Source organism: Castor canadensis, chromosome 2 (genome assembly GCF_047511655.1).
Source record: "Castor canadensis chromosome 2, mCasCan1.hap1v2, whole genome shotgun sequence".
NCBI classification, from domain to species: domain Eukaryota; kingdom Metazoa; phylum Chordata; class Mammalia; order Rodentia; family Castoridae; genus Castor; species Castor canadensis.
In genome coordinates this window covers 174,629,953-174,635,828 of record NC_133387.1, presented here as the reverse complement: position 1 = coordinate 174,635,828, position 5,876 = coordinate 174,629,953, and the positions used below count along the sequence as shown (strand labels likewise).

The 5,876-nt window shown below is 34.0% G+C and overlaps 1 pseudogene; it reads right to left on the bottom strand.

Annotated features, from left to right (window-relative positions):
* Window positions 1-495: 495 nt before the first annotated feature.
* LOC109678213 (olfactory receptor 8G50-like) lies at window positions 496-1,462 on the bottom strand (annotated as a pseudogene).
* Between the last annotated feature and the right edge of the window lie 4,414 nt (window positions 1,463-5,876).

The window sequence follows — 5,876 nt, the reverse complement described above, 5'->3', positions numbered from 1 at the left end:
CAGTGAAATCTCCTTTTATTATTAAATTATGATAAATAAAAATTATTCAATCCCATCAAAAAAAAGAATAAGAATTGTGTTTAGTATATTACAAACTTGATACAATTACTTTAGAACCCACACTGTTAGAAATGTTTGATAACACACTTTGTTAAAAAGACCTATTGCACAAAATATAGAGAATATCAAGGGATATTGAACAAAATTATTTATCCCTTCAACAAGATAAATACATCTTGACAAAACAGAGCCATGTTCCATACATATAAATTGTAATCAACCATAAGAAGGCCTTGATGAATTTTAAAAATGTTTAGAGGTGATAACAGCATACTCTGAGTGGTTGAAGTTTGGAGTATCCTAGAGAGGTGCTCTCTTCCATGTGTCTGATCATGTGAATTCAGTCTTAACCTCGGCTTCTTTCTTTCAAGTAGTCAAGTACTAATAGTACTCTTATGATTTGTGGACATGCCTTGCTACCTCTGGACTGATTCTTTACCAAATCTCCAGAAAAATAAGTTTTGTTAAGGAAAAGTACTTCTTTTTATACAAATTTTTTTCCAAGAACTTATTTAGGGCAACTTTGACATCCTTATTCCTCAGGCTGCAGATCAGGGGATTCAGCATGGGCACAATAATGGCATAAAACACAGAGGACACTTTCCCTTGGTCCATGGAGCTGACTGAGGATGGCTGCAGGTACATGAATGCAGCAGAGCCGAAGAAGACAGAAACAGCAGAGATGTGGGAACTGCAGGTGCTGAAGGCTTTGGACCTGCCCTCAGTGGAGTTGATGCACAGGATGCTGGCAATGATGAAGATGTAAGAGCCAAGGATGGTCAGGGCTGGGACAAGTATATTAAAAGCACTGAGGGACAGAACTAATATCTCATTGATAAAAGTACTAGAACAGGAGAGCTCCAGTAATGGAAAAAGATCACAGAAGTAATGGTTTATGATATCTGCCTTACAAAAAATCACTCTCAGCATGCAAAATGTATGAGCCGTGGCACCAATCAAGCTATACACTGCAACAACCATCCAGGAACAGACTTGATAGGACATGGTAGCATTATAAATCAAGGCATTACAGATGGCAACATGGCAGTCATAGCCAATGCAGCCAACATCTGACATTCTAATATTGCAAAAACAAGGAAGAAGAGCTGAGTCATGCATTCAGGTAGGAGACAATGTTCTTTTTCTTCACAAAGCTAACTATTTTGGGAGTAATGATAGTGGAATGGTGGAAGTTAATGAAGGACAGACTGGCAAGGGAAAAGTTCATGGGAGTGTGCAGGTGGGAACTGAGCAGGATCGGGGTGATCATGCCCAGATTCCCCACCACTGTGAACAAATAGATTCCTAGAAAGAGGAACAAGAAGGACAGCTGGAGTTTTGAATTTGCTGAGAGTCCAACAAGGACAAATTCAGTCACTGTGAAATAATTTTCTTCTGCCATTTTCTTTGGGGAATTCTATATAGAAAAGAAATGGAGGTAGGTATTTTTTGTTCTACAAAACATTGAGATGTGAGAATTTAAGTCTTTTCAGCAAGTTGTCTACAGTTCCCTGACATATCCCCATGTATGTTAGCAGACATAGGCCATGGGATTCCAAACACATGGGACAAATGAATTAAATATAAGATAAAATTTTTCCTAATTGTGTTCTATGTTGTGAGAATGGTTAATAGTAACGTGACCCTGATCACCAAGAGAAAGAGGTAATAACTTTGATAGAGTGTACAAAGAAATTTTTATGTTGTATTTGTAATCCTCCTAAATTCTCTACTGAGAAAGTACCTTTTTATGTTAAAATAACAGCATCATCAACAAAAACCCCACAATCAATACCACACTTAATGGTGAAAGATTTTCCCCATAAGTTCATGGACAAAACAAGATGTTCTGTTCCTGCACATTGATTCAACATTATATTTGAGATCCTAATTAGGGGAATCAGAAAGTAAAATGAAAATAAAAGACATCCAAATTCACAAGCAAGCATTAAAATTATCTCTACTTTTAAATGTATTCTTGTACATAGATTCTAGTGAATCTGTTGCAAAGAACTATTAGAAATCATTATGCTCAGTAAAGTGATGGAACACAAGATCAGATCAACAAGGAAAGGTTACAATAATAAAATCCATTTAAGTATAATGAAAAATAATAAAATATTTTGTAATAAGTTATTCAGCCTTTTTACTGCCAATATTGGCATAGTGATCATAAAATATGTGCAAAAATATAAGGGACACAAAAATATCAGAACAAGCTTGAAAGAAAAGAACAAAGTTGGAAGTCTTACATTTTCTAACATGAAATCTGACTACAGTGTTACAGTAATCAAGATAGTGTGGTATTGTCATAAGGTCAGACATATAAGTCAGTGGAATGAAATTGGCAATCCAGAAAACAGAGCTCATTTATGTGAAGAATTAAATTGCTATGTGGGTTTCATGCTAATTCAGTGGAAAAATATTGTATTTTCAAAAAAATAATGCTGTAAAAATTAGGTAGGCAACATGTATAAGAATTAATTTGTAACTGTTTCTCATACCAGATACAAAAATTAATTAAAAGTAAATCACTGAACTAAATGTAAGAAGTAAAGCTTTAACAGTATTAGAAAAATGCACAAGATCAAATCATTCTGACCTTGGAAATGATGATAAATTGATCTCAGATAAGATGACCAAACTAGAGGCCCTCATAGAAAAAAATAGCAAATTGGACTTAATGAAAAAAGAATTTAAATTTCTGCCTTAAAGGTCATTATCCTGAAATTGAAGAAAACATATGAATAAGAAAAATATTTTCAAGTAATGAGGAAAAGCTTACACAATATATGCTAAAAACTCTTACAGATTAAGAATAAAGGAGCAAATAATCTGAGTAAAAATGCTAGGAGGATTAGAATAAGCATTTTCTACTTGAGATACAGAAATGAACACTGAGCACCTGAGACAATGTTTATACTCATTAGTTATTAAACATATTCAAGTCTAAACCACAATGAAATAACATTTCACATCCATCAAGAATGATGTAAAAAAGCATAAATAAAGCCATGAAAGAATTAGAACCTTCATGCATTACTAGTGGAATTATAAAGTGGTATATACTACACAGAAAACAGTTTGGCAACCTTTGAAATATAAACTATATAGTTACCATATGACCTCTCAATTTCACTGCTGAGTACATGCTCAAAGAATTGACAACACACATGTACACAGGTTGTATATGAGTGGTTAAAGCAGCATTACTTGCAAAAATCAAAGTATGGAAACCATTCACAGGTTCATCCAGTCATGAATGGATAAGCAAGGTATAGTATATCCATATAAGGTAGTATCATAAAAGAAACAAAGTACTGAGGATGTCACATCCTGAATGAACCTGAAACTAAGCTAAAGAAACCTGATGTGAATGAACCTGAAACTAAGTGAAAGAAACCAGATGTGAAGGTCACATATTATATGATCCCATTTACATGAAGTGTCCAAAACAAGAAAATTTAGAGACAGAGAGCATCTTAATGTCTTCCAGGCATGTGGAACGTAAGGTACATGGATGTGACTGCTAATGGGTATGGAGTTTTAACTGGGGTCATAATGACGATCTGCTAAAATAGAACATGGAGATGGGAATACAACTCCACAAATGTACTTAAACACTGAATTATAGAACATCAGTTGCATTACAATTTATGTCTTATAAAAGTTCAAAACATATGAAAATAATGACACCTGGCAATCACACAATATTCCATCACAACCTACTACATGGCCACTCTCCTGGAAGGCTTTCGCATGTAAGTTAAGCCTGGTGAATGCCTCTGCATGTGTGCCAAATATACCCATTGTGGTTTTTAACAAACGACGTGATGTGACATTTCTCTCTCCAAGAAACGAGAAAATGCCGAATTGACTCATAGGCTTTTTCTGTCACAAGTTGTTTTCTCTATAATACATAAACAAGAAAAAACATAGGCCTTTCTAAATTTTAACTGTTAAGGAATTACAGACACAAAGCACACATAATTTAAATTGTTTCTTCTATTTTTTTTGATCTCTTGCGCAATCATTGTAGCTTTGACAGCAGGTGTGGGACTCTGACCCATTCTGTGCCTCCAACTTCCTCTGAAGTCTTTCTCTGACAATGCTCTTAGTTCCTCTGCTTCCTGATCTCCTCTGCTCTCACCACTTATGTGTATGTGCATGCCTTTGAACTTATTGAATTCTCAAATAACTTGCACAGTATTAGTTGTCTTAACCTCCCTTTGTCTGTTTTGTCTTAGAGAGGAGTGAATCATAAGAAAATGCTAAAATGGTTTAATGAAAAAGAAAGATTTGTTGGTTTCTTCACAATTTTATTCACTAAGAATTGATATACAAGGAGCTGCATACATTTAATGTGCAAATTTGACACTCATGAAACCACCACCACAATAAAGGCATTGGATGGATCTATCACCTTCTGAGTATCTCTTTGTGGCTATGGTTTGTTTTGGTTTTGGTTTTCCTGTGGTAAGTGTACTAAATATCAGATCTACCTAAAGTTTTAAGTGCACAATTGGCACATTATTTAGCACAGGCATTATACTACACAGAACTTATCCATTGAACAGCTACTCCATTTCTCCCACCTTGTACTCCCTGGTAATCATTATTGTGTTGTTGATAGATTGGATTGGATAGGATTGTCTTTACTGTATTTTATAACAGTCAATCTATAAGTTAACCCTGAATTTCACTGTTACACATACCTTGTATAAGTGGGATCATGCAAAATTTGTTTTTTTGTGTATTGTTTATTTTATTTTGCACAATGTCTTGCAGGTTCACCCATATTATTGCAAATGCAATATTTTCTCTGGAGAAGAATAAGTAATGCATTCTTTTAAAAGAAATTAGTGATGATCCAGTTATATGGTTACTAAACTGTAACTATATATTTCAGTTTATTTGATTTTTAGTAATTAATAAAATAAAAGAATGGGACAGTCTTGGGTTATATTGATAGCCTTTGTTAAATCTGCTGCAGTCAGGTTGTGCACAAGATACAGTTATGTTTTGTACCTGAAAACAGAACAATATCTCAGTTATGAGAATACAGGGGACATCTAAGTCATGTCATAGATTGATAAATCTTGATTTATTATTCCATAGGACTTTACATTTTGTTTTCTCTTGAAAAAAGCATTATGTCAATAACTTAGATGACAACATGTAAGAAATTACTAAATTTATAGAAAATAATAATGAATACTTTTATGATAATAATGATTCAGGAAGATACATTTCTCCTGTGAATATAGACTGACATTAAAATAAATTTAATAGTGACATGTTAAAAAGGTTCCTGTGAGTGTCCAAGATAGAACATTAATTATACAGAAGCCCTGTTCATTGGATACTTCAACCTAGCAGTGGACAGGAGGTGACTGGACAATGGCATACACATCAGGATTGGGCAGGTCCTGCAGCACACAGCTGTTATGCTACCAGTTCAGAGTGAGTTCCATGAAGGCTTTTTAAGAGAATCCTCACTCTGAAAAGACAAGAAGAAATAAGCTAAGTTTGCTTAGTATTCAAACTTTAAGACACGTTTTCATGTTCAAACAATATGATGCAGAGAAAAACATACAATGATTGCAAATGACCCATTAAAAGTAAAAAGTAATAAGGTATCTAAAATAAGGAAAAGTGATTTGTATAAAAATAAACTCATGTGGTGAATTGTGCTTAATTCTGGAAGGGGTCTATACTTTATGGTAGTAGATTATAAGTTATAAATTTCTAGGAAAATTGAAGATTTATACAAAAGTAATTTATACCTAGTATAGCACCAGTCATGAGTGGACTTA